The sequence below is a fragment of the Papaver somniferum genome, unplaced genomic scaffold, assembly GCF_003573695.1.
Source record: "Papaver somniferum cultivar HN1 unplaced genomic scaffold, ASM357369v1 unplaced-scaffold_81, whole genome shotgun sequence".
In the NCBI taxonomy this organism is placed as follows: domain Eukaryota; kingdom Viridiplantae; phylum Streptophyta; class Magnoliopsida; order Ranunculales; family Papaveraceae; genus Papaver; species Papaver somniferum.
In genome coordinates this window covers 770,447-790,472 of record NW_020651082.1, presented here as the reverse complement: position 1 = coordinate 790,472, position 20,026 = coordinate 770,447, and the positions used below count along the sequence as shown (strand labels likewise).

The 20,026-nt window shown below is 33.9% G+C and overlaps 1 long non-coding RNA gene across 2 annotated transcripts; it reads left to right on the top strand.

Annotated features, from left to right (window-relative positions):
• Positions 1 to 10,982: 10,982 nt before the first annotated feature.
• On the top strand, positions 10,983 to 12,998 carry LOC113345569. Of its 2 annotated transcripts, none has more exons than XR_003358195.1 (3): positions 10,983 to 11,180; positions 11,498 to 11,595; positions 12,497 to 12,998. It is a non-coding gene; the product is annotated as an uncharacterized LOC113345569 (long non-coding RNA). The 2 variants fall into 2 exon arrangements; XR_003358196.1 differs by having other exon boundaries at positions 10,984 to 11,180; positions 11,551 to 11,595.
• The last annotated feature ends 7,028 nt before the right edge of the window (positions 12,999 to 20,026 follow it).

Genomic DNA, 20,026 nt, shown 5'->3' with positions numbered 1-20,026 from the left:
CATTCAAAAAGACGTTACACTCCTATAATCAACCTTTACCACCATTTCTTCGCTATCCGACCCATAGCTCCCTTCTTCCACCGGTGGTTCACTTTCTTATCATCCATCTAAAGCAGCACGCTCTAGGTCGAAATCAGTTTCCTTGTAGTAGGCAAAAGGAAGACCATCCTCGAGTTCATTCTCCATGAAATTCGACGAGATATGAGCTATGTGTTCCACTAAGGTCATCCGATCTGTTTTTTTAGCATTCACATAGTACTTGACGTGACCCCTGTTAAGGCGATATTTTATGCCAGAAAGCGAGTTTATGGGAATTGAATTGATTTCAAGCACATTGTGCAAGTCGTGAAATATGACTGTCATATCAATTACCCCAGGTGTAAGCAGCGCCAGATGAACAATCTCAATGGCACGCAGTGGAACCACAACGAAAGGTGTTTCTACAAGCACAATTAAGGGAAATAAAGTCTGGGCAAAGCCGGCTGATTTCATACTGGGAAGAACCCCATAAAACTCGTACTCCTTATCTATCTTTTGAAACCAAGAAGGTGCGGACATCCATTGAGCACTAACTTCGTTGACAAAGTATTTTAATCTTTCGTTATGCCCCCCAACCGTGATTTTCTTCGATTTCTCAATCTCATCAAAATCCTGATCAGATTGTCCCAGAGGGAAGTGCACCAAACGGAATTGGATGTGAAGTGAAGATTACCCTCTGTTCCCTTAACGTTTATCGGGATGGGTGGTTTTGGGGGAGAGCTAATCCGCACCGTTTAGACCGTGAGTGCTGCAGACATTTAATGTCCCGACGGCATGGCCAGACCGCCTCAGCGCCCTTGTTGCCAAGAGGAACACATTTCGGCTTTACATCTCGCTTCAATCTCCGTCCTAATCTGCTTCCCAATGCATCCCCACCATGTATATCCCGCCCGACCGATGCTGTCCAATCCAGAACAGCTATCCAGACTAAATCTATCGAGCCGCTGTTCTGACCCGGCCACCATCAATATCCGACCGGTCTTTTTCTTTTTTGTGACTAATTGACCTGCCAACAAGGGATTTACCGCCCTTGCTTGCCCATTTATTCCCCACCGCGATGGGTTCACGCAAGTTGAAGTGCAAGAGAGGCGGCATCCTCTTGTCCCCAAATCGGAAGAAAGAGTGTTCAATATTGTCAGTACAAAAATCCGTTTTTATACATGGCGAAGTGTATATGAAGCTGGTTGCATGGGATTCAAGGGTACCGACAATGGTTTCTTGACCTTGGCTTCCTACCTCGGGAAGGATCGTAACATCAATTAGACTTACTACCGAGACTTTTTCCATCTTCTGCTGCTGCAACCGAGCATGATGAGCAGCATATCTAGCCCCAACTACCCTTCCTTTTCTCGAACATCCCGTCCCAAGCTTTCTGCCAAATCCATCTGTCTTGCTACACTGAACAACTCTTTTCTGTTCAAACAACCGCCTGGCATATTTTGCCTGATCATGCTTCCGCTGCTCCTCCATATAAATCTCCGGCCATCCAGAGAGGTTAATTCCTTCGGATACTTTAAAAAAGAGGCGCGGATAATGATATATCAGAGGCTTGCGGAGCACTTGAAATCTCCTGGCATCGAGATATAACTTTCGTTTCAAGGTTCCAATAACTCCCCCTAAAATGAGACCGCCAACTAATTTTGCGTCTGCAAGACATGATAGAAAGAATAACATAATATCAGATGCCTTTGGACAGTCATCAGGATAAAATATTAACAGATGATTCATATGCGAGCGGACTTCTCCATGCAGGCTGGCATTAGTTTACATTTCTACTTCCTCGGGTTTAAAAACTTGAACAAATTCCATTGTGAGGAGATGTAAAATAAAATCTGTCCCTGCAAGACATAATAAAAAGAAAGCAGCAAACAACTTATTCCCCTGGAAAAGATTGAATTGGGGAAAAATAGGTTAAAAGGAACAAAAACTTAAGATGCGGACATATCATCTGCAGGATTCTTATGCCTCGCTGATTCTTAATGATAAAGAAAACATATATGTCCAATCATTCTTACAGAAACAAACGGTTTTTGACTAATCCAATGGTTTTTAAATCGCGGTGCAGAATGCATCCTTCTCTTGCGCCCTCATCCAATCGCCTGGGAGTGTTTCATGGACACAACCAGTTTCACTCTGTCGCCTAATATTCAATGTGTCTAATTAATCCCCCGATGAAAGCTCAAAACGAAACGCACAGAAAGAAGTCCCAAGTCCCAAGTCCCAACCGTTTCAAATCTTGGCAATCAATCGGATTGATGCCGATTATTTTGTTCTTCTTAGCTATAAGTGTAGTGAATGGTCTTTCAAGCTCATAAATTCACATGCAGACGTTTCTTTTTTGAGCTGATAAAACCCTCTCAACAGAACCAACACGGATCTAAAAAAGGTAAACCCTGAATTTCTGATTCTCAATTTTTGTTTTCAGTAGCTATGGCGTAACTACATCATTCATGGCATGAACCTTAGGTATGTTGAATCGGTTTCCTCTCTATTAACATCACTATAATTTTCATATCACTGACTTTTTGTATTGTGTCACTTTTTCGTCTACTTAACTTTAGCATCCATTTTGTATATTTGTTGTGCGTTGTAATGTGGTTATTCACAGCACTCCCAAAGCTGGGGATATGTATGTATATTTCTGCTAATCAATTGCTATCGTGAAAGGTGACCTGAAACTAACTCTTTATATTTCATCATTTGCTGCTTATTGAGTTTCTCTAACCTGGATATCTTTTGATAGGATTTGTTACTTCCGCCTAATGATGTGTAAATTGCTTAGTACAAATGATTGTCGAAAATAACTCCCAACTTACCCAAAAAGCAGTATTTATTGCAAGTTGCTGCAAACGAGAATTGCAAGTTGCTGCAAACGAGAAGTGGGATGCGGTGGCTTCTTGGCAACAACAAAGTTATTTTTGCTCCTTGATAAAAATGTAAGTTTCTAGACTGTGATTAGAAATACTCTTATTATCAATTTCCAACCCAGTCGTGCCCATATGGTATCAGTATATAGTTATGTTAATGATGTTGTTATCATAACGCGTTTTTTTGTCCTGCTGTAATGCTTCAATTGGATGCACAACATGTGCCGGTTCTACATGAATCCAACCTCATTCTAACTGAGAAAAAACGTGGCGTAGGTACAGAGTAAGGAGTTACAGGATTCCATCACAGTTTTAGGTCTTTAAATTAGAGGATCTTCTGTCTACAAAATCAAGCATTGAGGTCAGTATATAGTTCTAAATATGATTTAATTGGCTTTGCAATATTTAAGTGGCATATGATTGTTGATTTTTTGCTATCAGGGTTCAATAGTTCTCGACTAATTTAGTATTTTCTAATTTTGGTTATTTGTCATCGACTTTTTGTTTTTGAATTTGAATTATTGAAAAATGTTTCAGCATAACTAATTTATGGATAATAAAGATAACGAGGTACGTTTTACTAAATTGTTTATCTGTCTTTTACTTATGAATTTGTGCACGGATTGTCAAGGACAAAAAAGTAGATGATCTCCTAAGGATTTTGTTTGTTTGCACTTGAAAGAGTTTTCATGTTGATATCACACAAACTTTCAGTAGGTGTAGTTTTGCAATACATAACTGTCTTGCAGGAAATTAGATACAACTCATTGCTTCCCACGAATCGTTGTTACTTTGCTCTACACTTCTTGCACCTATTTTATCAAATTTTTCTTTGAAGCACTCATTTGTGATTTCTGTTAAAAATTTCTTTGTGTTCTCGATTTGTTGTGATAATTCACCTTCAGAAATTCATTGTAGGCTCAATAGCATTTGATGCTCATTTGCCTTAGTGAATGCAAAGTTTTGTACAATCGTTAGCTTCATGTATTGGTTTAACCTATAAAAAAGGGTTCTGTTAACTGTATAACAGAGTAGGATTTTTAAAAATTGTGATTATGAGTGCATCGGTTTCCTGAGATAGTCCCGTAACTAACTTAACTAAAAGCCTCTGATTCTGTACTTTCTGGAAACACCACTTGGTGATTAGTAGTTGCCCATTATATATGGGGCGAGCTAATTGATATGTCTAGCAAATATACTTACCTGAAAGCATGAATTTCGGGAAGTTCAAAGAAGTAAATGGTGAGTTATGGAGAAGATCATCAAACAGAACAAAGAAAAGCTTTTTGGAAACATCAAAGACCTTTGTATAATATCTGTATGAGCAACGATCTGCGCATACACAAGAAAAGCTTGCAATATATGTCAGAACTGACTGAACAAATGCTAATCATGACTCAATCGGTAGTTTTTTTTTTTTTTTGCTATCTCGCAAATTGTTTTGTACTGAAATGATCTGTTACTGTAAACGTGGAAGCTGAAAATATAGCATACTTGATTCACGGTCATTCTCAATTTTTTCTATTCTAGACTCGCAGTTATTATTGAAGGAGAAATGCATGACCCCTGGGTAATTGCACATATCAAGTCTTATGGTGAAGATGATTCAATAACTATTTGCGGTAGTAATTGTTCTACTGCTTGATTTCACATAATTTTATACTTTCATCTTTATAAGTAAAAATAAATTATTCTAATATCTGTTATATACCATTAGATTGTAGAAAAACGGCTCATGTTGAGAAACAGTGGATCTTCTTAAACGACTCCTATCATTCCAAATCGCCCTCTATTATCTTCCACCCTTTTCTTAAATTTGCTTGTAAAAATGCTATCTGCAGGTAATTGCTGAAAGGTTTTCAAGTTCTGACCTTCCTCACATGGAAAAGGAAAAATGCGTTCTAGCTATGGATGAATATGGATGAAAGTTTGTTTACATCACTTTACATTTCTATACAAACACCAAATTTTGTGGGAGACTATGTTTAGTTTGCATCAATTACTTAGTCATCTCATTTTGATTTAGAAACAAAAAATTGTTGATAATCAATTGAGTTCTCCAAGTTAAATCCAGTTAAACTTGGCAAGATGAATGACATTAAAATGAAGAGCTCGACGGATTTCATTACTCACCTCGAAGTGAATTGTAAGAAGTGTATTTATCTCCAACTTGATTTTACTCGTTCCACATTTGATCGTGGGAGAATTGTTTATGAGTTGGTTTTAAAACATGGGTATAGATTCAATTCGTTGTTTGGATATTCAATTGCAATGGTTTTAGTTGAGGATGGTTATACTGGTGATGGGCATTACCTGATTGTTAAAATGCTTCAATTGTGTTTCAAGGGAAAATATGTTATCAGTCACCAAATGGCTAGTGAGAAATCTTCTCACCCGTGTATAAGGGCACCCTGGGTGTAGTTAGTATTGTTAGTATGTGTCTGGCACATGTTCCATTCTGATGCTCTAATTAGTATCGATTTTGTAATCCTATTGAATAAATGAGTGAAGAGTCACATTCTTCTAGGAAATTAAAAGCTCAACTCTTGGGCCGCTACGGCACGGGCCATATGCTAGTCTATATTGTAAGGGACAATTGTGTTTTTCCCTATGGACGGAGATCTATAATTTGGACACATAAAGGATGGCCCATATTGAGATACATATTTAAGTTATTCAATTACATTTCTGGCATATAGTCCAGATTGAGCTAAATATTTAAGATTTTCAAGTGGTGTTTTTCCCTACGGACGGAGATCTACAGTTTGGACACATAAAGGATGGCCCAGATTGAGATACATATTTAAGTTATTCAATTACATTTCTGGCATATGGTCCAGATTGAGCTAAATATTTAAGATTTTCAATCCACATTTTAGGCATATAAAGAAGGGTCCAGATTAATTCACATATTAATTTTACTTAAGACAATGAATTTAGATTTCTAATGTCATTTATTCGGGAGTTATTCCTCCCATTTAATGTCAAACCGTTTCTTTTACTCTAAATCAACAACTCTATTCATCTTAGATCTATAATTTGGACACATAAAGGATGGCCCAAATTGAGATACATATTTAAGTTATTCAATTACATTTCTGGCATATGGTCCAGATTGAGCTAAATATTTAAGATTTTCAAGTGGTGCTTTTCCCTATGGACGGAGATCTACAGTTTGGACACATAAATGATTGACCCAGATTAAGATACATATTTAAGTTATTCAATTACATTTCTGGCATATGGTCCAGATTAAGCTAAATATTTAAGATTTTCAATCCACTTTTTAGGCATATAAAGAAGGGTCCAGATTAATTCACATATTAATTTTACTTAAGACAATGAATTTAGATTTCTAATGTAATTTTTTGGGAGTTATTCCTCCCATTTAATGTCAAACCGTTTCTTTTACTCTAAATCAACAACTCTATTCATCTTAGATTTGATGTCATTTATTTGGGAGTTATTCCTCCCATTTAATGTCAGACCGTTTTTTTATTCTAAAACAACAACTCTATTCATCCTCTGCACAACTCTATTCTCTAGGTATATATGATTCTCTTTTGTTTTGGTTGATTGAGATAATTTTCGTTAGCTTTTCTCTTTAATTTTTGTTAGCTTTTCATCCTTTGCAAAAACTCTATTTCCAAGGTATGATTCTCTGTTATTTTGCTTGATTGAGATAATTTTTGGTAGCTTTTCTCTTTTATTTTTTGTTTAGCATCAATGGATTCATGGGACCTCGCGCCTAATATTTGTGTCATTTATGCAGTTTAATTTCTCAAGATATTTTTTTTTTAGCTTTTCTCTTTAATTTTTGTTAGCTTTTCATCCTTTGCATAACTCTATTCTCAAGGTATGATTCCCTATTGTTTTGCTTGATTGAGATGATTTTTGTTAGCTTTTCTCTTTAATTTTTTGTTTAACATCAATGGATTAAGGGTGCCTCGCGCCTAATATTTGTGTCATTTATGCAGTTTAATTTCTCTTTGTTACTTTTCATTAATATTGTATTTTATTATCTCGATTTTTCAAGAAATAGGGGTGGAGCCAAAGATTGGCGAACCCTGGCTAAATAGAAAGAATATCTTCTAAAACCCTTATATTTAGTTCATATTTCAATTTAGCCACTTAATATTTTAGATTTAGTCCACCAAGTTCCATACGATTATAGAAAACACTATTTCTTCCGTCCCGTTGATTTTATTTTCTGGCTCCGGTACTGACAATAAGAATTGCTCTTTAATTAAGAAATAAAAGTTCAATTTCTTCTTTGGGATTTATATATCATATTCATCTTAATCTCCATATGGACCACATCATATCCGTAATATCTTATCTATCTATATTATAAGGGACAATGGTGTTTTCCTATTTGGACGGAGATCTACAGTTTGGACACATAAAAGACGGCCCAGATTAAGGCACATATTTAAGTTACTCAATTACATTTCTGGGATGTAAAGAATGGTCCATATTGAGCTACATTTTAAGATTTTTAATCTATATTTTAGGCTTGTAAAGAAGGGTCCAGACTAATTCACATATTAATTTTACCTAAGACAATAAATTTAGGTTATATATTATTTAAATTGATTGTCATTTTGTGCTAAAAATAAATTTAGTGAAATTTATTTTCGAAATTTTGAAAAGTTGAATCAGAGTTGAGAACTCTTCTCTCGTACCCCTAAAAAGTGTTATATTTGCATTAATTCTTGGAACCGCTGACGGTTTTCATAAAAAAATATTGAATGTGTTCTTGTATCAATGTATAATTGGCATGGTTACACATTTGTAATACTCGAACCTGTGGTAAAAAAAACTAATCCGTTGGTTAATATAATTTACGCCAATCATTTTACGGCCATTAAACATGTCATTTGCATTAAACATGTTTGGGAGATGCTACAATATATTATGAAGCCTCCTTATAAAGACTATACATTTATGGTTTAAACTAACATCTGAAAAACACCCAGCAAAAAATACAAATAAATAAATAAATATAAAAATGTAAAACATTGAATCCTACGTCATTCCCTTGGATATTAGTAATCTGAGTTGTTTTTGGTTCATATTTCGTATTTAGCTAAAGGATGGAGATCTACAGTTTGGACACATAAAGGACTAGGACGGCACGGGGCTATGAGTTGTTTTTCTGTTGGTTAGATGTTTTTTTCTTGTGAGACTACCAAGATATGAGCGTGGGAACCCTAGGGGAACTATAATATTTCACAAATTGAATTCGAAGCTTTGATCAATACTATTAACATCAACCAGATAGGTTTCTTGTTAAATGGTGATTAGGATGTCCACATGGATGTACACTGACATATATACAACAGAAAATATATTTTTGGTGATTAAGATATCCAATGTAAGTGTGTAAACTGGGATCTGCACCCGTTTTCATTTATGGTAATTGAGATAACCATACATTGATAGTTGTTGCAAATAATACCAACAAACTTGAAAACCTAATGTCCCAAGAGGGAACACATAGAAATTCCAGGTTTAAATAACAACAACTTGTCGATTGCATTCCAAATTACAAATGCAGTTCAATCATCATTTAAATAGATTGTCATTTTGTGCTAAAAAAATTTTAGTATTTTTTTTTTGAAATTCAAAAAGTTGAATCTGAGTTGGGAATCCTTCTTTCATATCCTTAAAAAGTGTTATATCTATATTTTGGAATCGCTAACAATTTTATAATACGAATATTGACCTTGTGCTTGTATCAATGTATAATTGGCATGGTTACACATTAGTAATACTTGAACTCATGGTAAAAAAAATTGATCGGTTGGGGTTATATAATTTACGGAAATTAAACGTCATTATTCCCTACAATATTATAGGTTTGAGAGACGTTATACTGTAATATGAAACCTCTTGATAAAGAATGATAGCTATACACTTATGGTTGAAACTAACATATGAAAAACGCCCAGCTTACAGCGTCACAAAAAAATAAAATAAAATAAATAAATAAAATGTAAAACATTAAATCCTACAACATTCCCTTGGATATCAGTGATACGAAGCGTCCTTGAATCTTTCTTAGCGATGAAAAATGACGCACGTGATGATATTGCATATATCATATGCCAAATATGCTTTTCCTTGCAAATTAATAATACAATCTTATTGTCTTAACTAAGCAGTGAAAGACTCGCGTTAAATAAAATTGCATGTCCAAACAAAAGAAATTTCCCCCTCTAATATGATACATGTATAAGAGAGTTCCTCTTTATCAGCATATGCGTTTGAGACCCAGAAGTAAATAAGAGACCCAGTCTAAATATGAATGGTATGAAAACTTGCAAATGGAACTGATGTTACACCTTAACCTAAGAGTACATAAGAGAGCTAAAACATCCATAATTTTATAATTTGCTAGCATAAAATAAACATGACAATACAATTTAATATTAAAATATTTTTTAAATCAACTTCTATAAAGTCTAAGATATTTGTACCGGCTTTGGTTACTTGGTATCTTCAATGAAATAAAAGAAGCTCAAGTATTAGATGATATCAACGTAGTAAAAGATAGGTAATTGATCAATTATTAGTCATGGTATCTTTAGATGAAAAATATAGATGAGTTCATATGCACTAAGCTCTCTTATACCAAGATAGTCTTTAAAAAACTCGACAATTTAGTCATCGCAATCACATATGTGCATATGAGCCACATCTTTTAGCAAAATTTGGTCTTGTACCTTTCTGGAATACCAAAACTTCTTCATTTGCATGAACGATAAAATGCATGCAATGAAAATTTGTATAGTCCCGACACATATAGATATAGTGATGCATCCCACGGGAAAAAATTGTATTATTGTATTGCTCTCTAAACCGCTTTCTTTATTGCTTAAAAATAATCTCTTGAAATCAGAAAATGGAAGATTATAGGTGAATTTTAATAAGCCAGTTCCGCGTTGCTTGTTTTGAGGCTTCTTAAATTTCAGTATTAACAAGATGGTTGACTATGTATAAATAATTTAGGATGATCTTTTAAGAGAATACTTATTTTTAGATGTCAACTGCATATAATCATTATTGACTATGCATGAAGAATTTAAGACAAAAAAATACTTACTTTGTAAACCATCAAAAGGCTATAAATATGAAGAGATGTAATTTCAAGTTTCACATGATACAAAAAATTTGAAGTATAACATACACACATAATCAAGAAACTTTAATCCATTTTATACGAACATGTACACAACTCTATTCATCCTTTGCACAACTCTAATCTCAAGGTATGATTGTCTTTTATTTTGGTTGATTGAGATAAATTTTGCAAGATTTTCTCTTAATTTTTGTTAGCTTTTCATCCGTTGCACAACTCTATTTTTAAGGTATGATTCTCTGTTATTTTGCTTGATTGAGACAATTTTTGTTAGCTTTCTCTTTAATTTTATGTTTAATGGATTCATGGTGCCTCGTGCCTAATATTTTTGTCATTTATGCAGTTAATTTCTCTAGATAATTTTTGTTAGCTTTTCTCTTTAATTTTTGTTAATTTTTGTTCGGTTTTCATCCTTTGCATAACTCTATTCTCAAGGTATGATTCTCTTTTGTTTTGGTTGATTGAGATAATTTTTGTTAGCTTTTCTCTTTAATTTTTGTTAGCTTTTCATCCTTTGCACAACTCTATTTCCAAGATATGATTCTATGTTATTTTGCTTGATTGAGACAATTTTTGTCAGCTTTTCTCTTTAATTTTTTATTTAACATCAATGGATTCATGTTGCGTCGCACCTAATATTTGTGTCATTTATGCAGTTTAATTTCTCTAGATTATTTTTTTAGCTTTTCCATATTATAAGGGATAATGGTGTTTTTCCATATGGACGGTTATCTACATTCCGGACACATAAAAGACGGTATAAATTTAATCATGTTTTCTAATCACACTTATCTTAATCTCTTTCCGCACTAATCTTCTCATCAAACCACAGAGCCGCGAGTGTGTTTTTTCAGTTGAACGGTGATCTACATTTTGGGTAGATAAAGGATGGCGTAGATCGCACCAACTGTTATTACACTCTATTCACGCTCACCCTAATCCGTTACATTCTTATTTTTAATGTGGGTCATTATTTCCTCAATGAAGCTGAAGAAAAACGCTCCGAGAGGTCTAAATGTTATTGGCAATCGATAGAATTGAAGCTCATAAAATCACACTTCTTTGCTGTCATGGAATCTTATACTCCCACAATCGATAAGAAATTTGTTTAAGAGGTCGATCAATCCCAGGTACGACTCTTTTAGGGAATTTAGCTAGAATTTATTTCTTTCTCCAAATTTTGGTTTTTAATTATACACTAAAATTAAATCGATTTGGTTTTTCCTATTGGAAACTTAATTGTATATCTTTCGATTTTGAAGAAGAATGTAATAGGCTAGATCTATATTATTGATAATACAGCAGTTTACTTTTTTAAGGCCTTTGAATTTCTCAAGTTCTCATTTGTGTTTCTTAAATCAGGGTGCTTTCGTTTCATTTTCAGATTACTGATATTTTAGGGAATCGGTTTGGGTTTTTGTTTAATTTCTCATTTGCTATTCTACAGGGGATATGCGGTATTTTCCTAAGTATTTACTAGGTTTTCCTTTTGATGAACAGAGGGATTCTCATATTTACTAAAGAAGCCGCATCTTCAAACTTCAGGTACATACAACATCTATGAACTGAATTTTATCTATACATTAGGTTCAATACCTTTCTTTTTTTTCATTGTTTTATTTAAGTATTGACAAAGTATTAGGGGTTATTGTATTGAGTCTCATGATTCCAGTTATTTGGGGCTGATGAGTTTATTTTCAGTTGTATAATCCGACCTCTATCGAAGTCGCGTGAAGTGTAAGACTGTTTTGTGCAGTCAGTACAGATTGGCTTTGCTTATTAATTCTAATTGTTTGCTTACATGAAAGAGTAAAACAAGCCTGAGAAGCATGTGATATTTTATATGGCAATACTTTTTCGTTAAACTTGAATTTGAATGCCCAAAGAAAACTGAATATATGCAGTGATGAACCCAAGAGTTAGTTCAAATATATTTTTTGATATTCATACAGCGAAATGCTGAAATTGCATAGCAGTTTGATCACATTTGTTATTCAAATCTCATAAGTTGCACATACATGCGAGGTCGAACTGGGTAAGTTTGATGTATTTTGTTGTTCCAAATCCTTGGGTGTGTAATCCCAGCATTAGCTACTAAAAATATTATCTTACTTACTATTTACACTTATTAGATGCAGAAGATTACTGAGAAGTATGCTCACAACACAGTCTCTTTTTATGTCGCTTCATTTCCTAACACCAATAATATGGCATGTAAAAGCTTCACTAACACCAAACCTTCTCCATCTCAACCAGAAGCCTTGCCCACGCATCTATATGACCAGTCACAACAGGTCATCACCTAGAAAAAAAACCTCTCTGAATTTTTGTTGGCAAATTGGGACCATAACTTGGTGTGTATCCCTGCCAACTTGGGTGTTTTTCCAGTATGTGATGGCACATTTCTACAACCCTTTCTGAACTAATGTGTGTTTTACCATTTTAGGCAGTGGGTCCTGGATATAGTTTGCACAACCTCTGCTACTAAAACACTCAGGGAGTGGATGGCACTATCTTGGTTGGAATGTCTGCAGTACTGAAGTAGCGGAAGAGGATTGTTATCTTTGGTGCATCAAGTGTAGAGCTAAAGTCTCCATCGCAGTACTCAGGTAACACATGATGTATCACAACAATAATTTGCACAACTCCGCTACTACCAAGGATTTGTTAGTAGAAAACATGCAAGGATTAGAGCAGCTTCAAATAAGAACTTTGTGAAACAATGAATTCTTGGTTGGTAACGATGTTCCAGAAATAATCAAAGAATCCTTATAACCGTTGAACACAAACAATAGGCAAAAAAAAAAAAAACTCTGGATTATCCAGGTATGTAAACATGAACCATAATTCGAGTTTGAGGGAAAGTATTGGGTATAGTTTGTATGAAATGTCTTTACCATGTTTCATTTGCTCTATCTCTTATTAGAATGTATATGAGTTCCTATGCACTAAGCTCTCTTATACCAAGATAGTCTTTAAAAAAACTCGACAATTTAGTCATCACAATCACATATGTGCATATGAGCCACATCTTCTAGCAAAATTTGGACTTGTACCTTTCTGGAATTCCAAAACTTCTTCATTTGCATGAACGATAAAATGTATGCAATGAAAATTTGTATAGTCCCGACACATATAGATATAGTGATGCATCCCACGGAAAAAAAAATTCTATTATTGTATTGGTCTCTAAACCGCTTTCTTTATTGCTGAAAAATAATCTCTTGAAATCAAAAAATGGAAGATTATAGGTGAATCTTAATAAGCCAGTTCCGCTTTTCTTGTTTTGAGGCTTCTTAAATTTCGGTATTAGCAAGATGGTTGACTATGTATAAAGAATTTAGGATGATCTTTTAAGAGAATACCTATTTTTAGATGTCAACTGCATATAACCATTATTTGACTATGCATGAAGAATTTAAGACAAAAAAATACTCACTTTGTAAACCATCAAAAGGCTATAAATATGAAGAGATGTAATTTCAAGTTTCACATGATACAAAAAATTTGAAGTATAACATACACACATAATCAAGAAACTTTAATCCATTTTATACGAACATGTACACGACTCTAGTCCAACAAAGAGTATGAACTCTCTAACATCAATAGCAATGCAGTTAAAAAATGCTATTTACTGACCCGAGTTAAGTGCATAACAATGGAAACATAGTTTTTTTCGTCATTTATTTTCTCTCCATGTAAATCCTCTGATTTTGGCCCGAAGAAGTCAGAGTCTAATTAGAAAATTTCATGTCCAGAGAAAAATAAAAAATTTAGTGTAAAAAAATAGAAATTAAATGATATGGTATTAAAAAGAACCTAACATAAGAATAAAAATGAATAGATAGCAATATCAAATCTGATCAGTATCTTTTGACTGCAAATGAAAAAAAATCGAGATAAATTAATGAAAAGTAGCAAAGAGAAATTAAATTGCATAGGTGACACGAATATTAGGCGCGAGGCACCCTTAATCCATTGATGTTAAACAAAAAATTAAAGAATAAAACTAACAAAAATTATCTCAATCAAGCAAAACAACAGAGAATCATACCTTGAGAATAGAGGTGTGCAAATGATGAAAAGCGAACAAAAATTTAAGAGAAAAGCTAACAAAAATTATCTAGAGAAATTAAACTGCATAAATGACACAAATATTAGGCGCGACGCTGCATGACTCCATTGATGTTAAGAAAAAAATTAAAGAGAAAAGCTAACAAAAATTGTCTCAATCAAGCAAAATAACATAGAATCATACCTTGGAAATAGAGTTGTGCAAAGGATGAAAAGCTAACAAAAATTAAAGAGAAAAGCTAACAAAAATTATCTCAATCAACCAAAACAAAAGAGAATCATACCTTGAGAATAGAGTTATGCAAAGGATGAAAACCGAACAAAAATTAAAGAGAAAAGATAACAAAAATTATCTAGAGAAATTAAACTGCATAAATGACAAAATATTAGGCACGAGGCACCATGAATCCATTGATGTTAAACATAAAATTAAAGAGAAAAGCTAACAAAAATTGTCTCAATCAAGCAAAATAATAGAGAATCATACATTGGAAATAAAGTTATGCAACGGATGAAAAGCTAACAAAAATTAACAGAAATTAAAGAGAAAAGCTTACAAAATTTATCTCAATCAACCAAAACAAAAGACAATCATACCTTGAGATTAGAGTTGTGCAAAGGATGAATAGAGTTGTTGATTTAGAATAAAAGAAACAGTTTGGCATTAAATGGGAGGAATAATACCCAAGTAAATGACATTAAAAATCTAAATTTATTGTTTTAAATAAAATTAATATATGAATTAATATGGATCCTTCTTTATATGCCTAAAATGTGGATTGAAAATCTTAAATATTTAGCTCAATCTGGACCATTCTTTATATGCCAGAAATGTAATTGAATAACTTAAATATGTATCACAATCTGGGCCATCCTTTGTGTCCAAACTGTAGATCTCCGTCCATAGAGGAAAACACCACTGTCCCTTATAATATAGATGGCCCAGATTGAGATACATATTTAAGTTATTCAATTACATTTCTGGCATATAAAAAATGGTCCAGATTGAGCTAAATATTTAAGATTTTCAACCCACAGTTTAGGCATATAAAGAAGGGTCCAGATTAATTCACATATTAATTTTACTTAAGACAATGAATTTAGATTTTTAATGTCACTTATTTGGGAGTTATTCCTCCCATTTAATGTCAAACCGTTTCTTTTACTCTAAATCAACAATTCTATTCATCTTAGATTTTTAATGTCATTTATTTGGGAGTTATTCCTCCCATTTAATGTCAAACTGTTTCTTTTATTCTAAATCAACAACTTTTTTATCCTTTGCACAACTATATTCTCAAGGTATATATGATTCTCTTTTGTTTTGGTTGATTGAGATAATTTTTGTTATCTTTTATCTTTAATTTTTGTTAATTTTTGTTAGCTTTTCATCCTTTGCAAAAACTCTATTTCCAAGGTATCATATTCATCTTAATCTCCACATGGGCCACATCCTATCCTTAATATCTTATCTATATTATAAGGGACAATTGTGTTTTTCCCTATGGACGGAGATCTACAGTTTGGACACATAAAGGATGGCCCGGATTGAGATACATATTTAAGTTATTCAATAACATTTCTGGCATATACAGAATGGTCCAAATTGAGCTAAATATTTAAGATTTTCAATCCAAATTTTAGGCATATAAAGAAGGGTCCAGATTAATTTACATATTAATTTTACACAATGAATTTAGATTTTTAATGTCATTTATTTGGGATTTATTCCTCCCATTTAATGTCAAACCGTTTCTTTTATTCTAAATCAACAACTCTATTCATCCTCTACACAACTCTATTATCAAGGTATATATGATTATCTTGTTGGAAAATCAGGGTAATAGAGGATGAAAACAAAGAACGAAAAGAATGTTATATTACTGGAGCTTCAAGGCCTTGCGATTCTTTTCAGCAATTATTTCGACCCTTTCCAATAAATTGGCGAGTATAATCGGTCAGCGAAATATTGCTGTCAGGAGACAATGAAGCCCTTACAACGTTGTTGGATTCAAAGGTTGTACTCCCTTGACCCAACAAAGAACACATTGTATTTGTTTCTGAAGATGCTTAGAGAGAAAGAGTTTTTTTGATTTGATGATTGAGATGGGAGAAAACCTTCGCTATTTAAAGAGGAATTCATGCCTTTTGGAGATGGCTTTTCATCTCCAACAGACACTTTCAACGGGCATCCATTAATGGTTTCTCTTGGGAAGAAAACCCTATGGGAAGAGACGTGTCGATAAAATTTTCTGGAAACTGAAATAGGTTTTCAAAATTCAATATTGAAAATATCCAACATTCTCCCCCTATTTTCAAAATTGAAAAAACACAAAAACAAAGTAAAAAACTTTTAAATCAGAGTGTCTGCATCACCAAAGTGACTGCCTACGTACCCGAGTGGGATCAAGCCAATGTAGTTCACGCTTAGTTGGGAAATAAGCATCTCCGTCGAAATCAATACATAAATGATAGGTATCTTTTGGATTTGAACCTTCACTTAGTGTAAGAAATTCAAAGCCTTATCGGGGTTCAATGGTGAAACCAGTCTTGAACAAAGTACCCCATGTGATAAAACTGGAATCTCCACACATACTGATTTCTATGGTAGTATGTTCTGTAGCCAACACATTAATGGCCCTGTGCTTATCCTGAATTCATGAGTCACTCAGAGAGCGGTCTTTTCCTCTCAGAAAACGGCCTGATTTCCATACTCATATAGGCAAGTCTCTAAGGTGCTTTTGCGATACACCTGTGAACAACTATAGACTCATTAAGGATTTTCATCCATCCTTTTTTTCTTGCAGAACCATGGCACTAATTTGAAATGGGAAGTTTATTATTAGTGCGCATGACCACTTCCATAACTTGTTGGTACCACATTGAACCTTGTTTATCTTTTTCAAAACATAGGTTGGGTTTCTGCTATAGGTGATCAACTTTCCTTCACAGACCTTAGTCCCATTTCCTCACATTTTATTGAAAACATTACATTTGGTAGACTCTTTGTGAAGGGGTCTTCCAAGTTCTTCTTTGATTCAATAAAGCTAACCGAAACTACTCCCCTCTTGAGTAGTTGTCTCACAATTTGATGTCTAAGACTTGCATGTCTTGACTTCCCATTATATGTCTTGTTAGTGGAATTGAAAATCATAGCCTGATTATCAAAATTAATCAAGACTGCTGGAGTTGGCTTCTTCCAAAATGGGATCTCCTCAAGTAAGTTTCTAAGCCATTCTGCCTCCTTACATGCATCCGAAGTGCTATCAATTCTGACAACATTGTTGAATCAGAAATACAGGTTTGCTTCTTGGAACTCCAAGACACAACAACACCTCCTAATGTAAATATACATCCACTAGTCGACTTAGATTTGGATTCTACATTATTCCAATTAGCATCACTATATCCTTCTAATACAGCGGGATAGCCTTGAAAATGCAAACCATAATCAATGGTTCCCTTCAAGTAAGCCAACATTCTTGAAACTGCTCTCCAGTGTTCAATTCCTGGGTTACTTGAGAAACGACATAGCACTCCCACGGCTTGGGATATGTCCGGTCTTGTGCAATGCATAGCATATATAAGACTTCCAATAACACTGGAATACTCAAGTTGCTTATGAGCACGTCCAATATTCTTCATTAACTTTACATTAGGTTCCATGGAGTGAGCTGGGATGTCATCAAAATGACCATACTTCTTGAGAAATTTCTCAATATAATGAGATTGGGTTAAAACCAACTCATTCCCTTTTCTTATAATTTTAATTCCTAAGATCACATCAGCCTCTCCTAAATCAACCTTTTTGTTTCTTCAATACGAGATATGTCAGATCCAAAAATAAGCATATCATCAACATACAAGCAGAGAATTACACATCCAGAACTATCATGCTTACTATGGATACATTTATCAGCATCATTCACAACAAAACCATATGACAAAGCTACTTTATCAAACTTCTCATGCCATTGCATCGGAGCTTGCTTCAAGCCATAAAGATATTTGACCAACTTGCAAACTTTCTTTTCTTGGCCTGCCAATATGAAACCTTCAGGTTGTTCCATATATATCTCTTCTTCTAAATCACCATTTAGAAAAGCATTTTTGACATCCATTTGATGAATAATTAACTTGTGAATAGAAGCAAGTGCAATCAAACAACGAATATATGAGATGCGAGCAACATGAGCATATATATCAAAGTAATCAATTCCATGTTTTTGCTTATAACCCTTAGCAACTAATCTGGCTTTAAACTTATCAATGGGACCATCGACATTCATCTTTATTTTGAATATCCATTTACATCCAATAGGCTTTACGCCTGGAGGTAAATCACAATTTATCCAAGTACCGTTAGTCAAAAGTGAATTCTTTTTATCATTGAAAGACTCTTTCCAGAAACTAGCATATCTGGAACTCATAGCCTCAGCATAGGTTTTAGGGTCATCATCAACATGCATAACATATTTTTAGTAACACTAAGAATTCCATTCTTACTACCTTCTACAAGATATTGTACCCATTCTGGACCAAAGCTTGTTGCTTTTCTTGCTCTCTTACTTCTTCTAGGTTCGATCTCTTCTACAATTTCAGAAGTATCTTCCATGTTTCGATTAGGAGAAGTATGTTCATCATTGTCATTAGTCTCTACAGATTCTAGACTAGGTAACAATGGGTTTTCTATGGGTTGCATTTGGGAACTATTCCGATTCAAGTTCTCAAAAAATTCCACATCTACAGATTCTATAATCTCAAAAGTGTCAAGGATTAAAAATCTGTAAGTAATACTCCTAAGTGAATAACCCACAAAAGCACATTTATACGCCATATTTCCTAACTTAGGTCTTTTAGGATCAGGCTTCCTAACATATGCTAAACAACCCCAAACTTTAAGTCTTCTCAAATTTGGTTTCCTATTAAACCACAATTCATAAGGAGAAACATTCTTCTTTTTCAAAGGAATTCTATTCAAAATATAACATGCAGATAACATTGCTTCACCCCACAAAGAATTAGGCAAATTAGAACTAATAAGCATAGCATTAACCATCTCTACCAAAGTTCTATTTTTCCTTTCAGCAAGACCATTTTGTTGAGGTGTATAAGGTGCAGTAAATTGATGAATTAAACCATGCTATTGACAAAAGAATTTAAATTCATTAGGAAAATACTCTCCACCACGATCAGAACGTAAAATCTTAATTTTCTGTCCTAATTGTGTCTCTACTTCTGCTTTGTATATTTTAAACATGTCAAAGACATCATCCTTAGATTTCATCAAGTAAGTATACGCATACCTAGTATAATCATCAATGAAAGTGACATAGTATTTGTTTCCACCACGAGTCATGTGAGATTTAAGATTACCAACATCACTAGGCACTAATTCAAGCAAGGTAGAGTTTCTAGCTACAGATTTAAAGGATATTCTATGTATCTTTGCTTGCACACAGATTTCACATTTAGAAACATTATCAAGGTTGCAATCAGAAATTAATTCTAATATTTTCATGTTTCTAAGAGAACCATAATTCGCATGTCCTAATCTACCATGCCATAAATTAACAGAGGCAACAGTATAATTAGAACCATTATTTATTAAATTAAGCTTAATCATCCCATTACAAGCATATCCTTGTCCAATAAATACACCATTTTTGGACAATACAAACTTACTGGACTCATAAGTCATCTTGAATCCGACCTTCATAACAAGGTCTTCAGAAACAAGGTTTTTCACAATGTCAGGGACATGTAATACATTAGTAAGAGTAACATTCTTTCCCGAAATAAACGAGAGTTCAACAGTGCCTTTGCCAATCACTTTGATATGTAAGTTGTTTGCTGAGACAACTTCGTTTCCTTCACCAGAAACTGGTTCATATGTCTT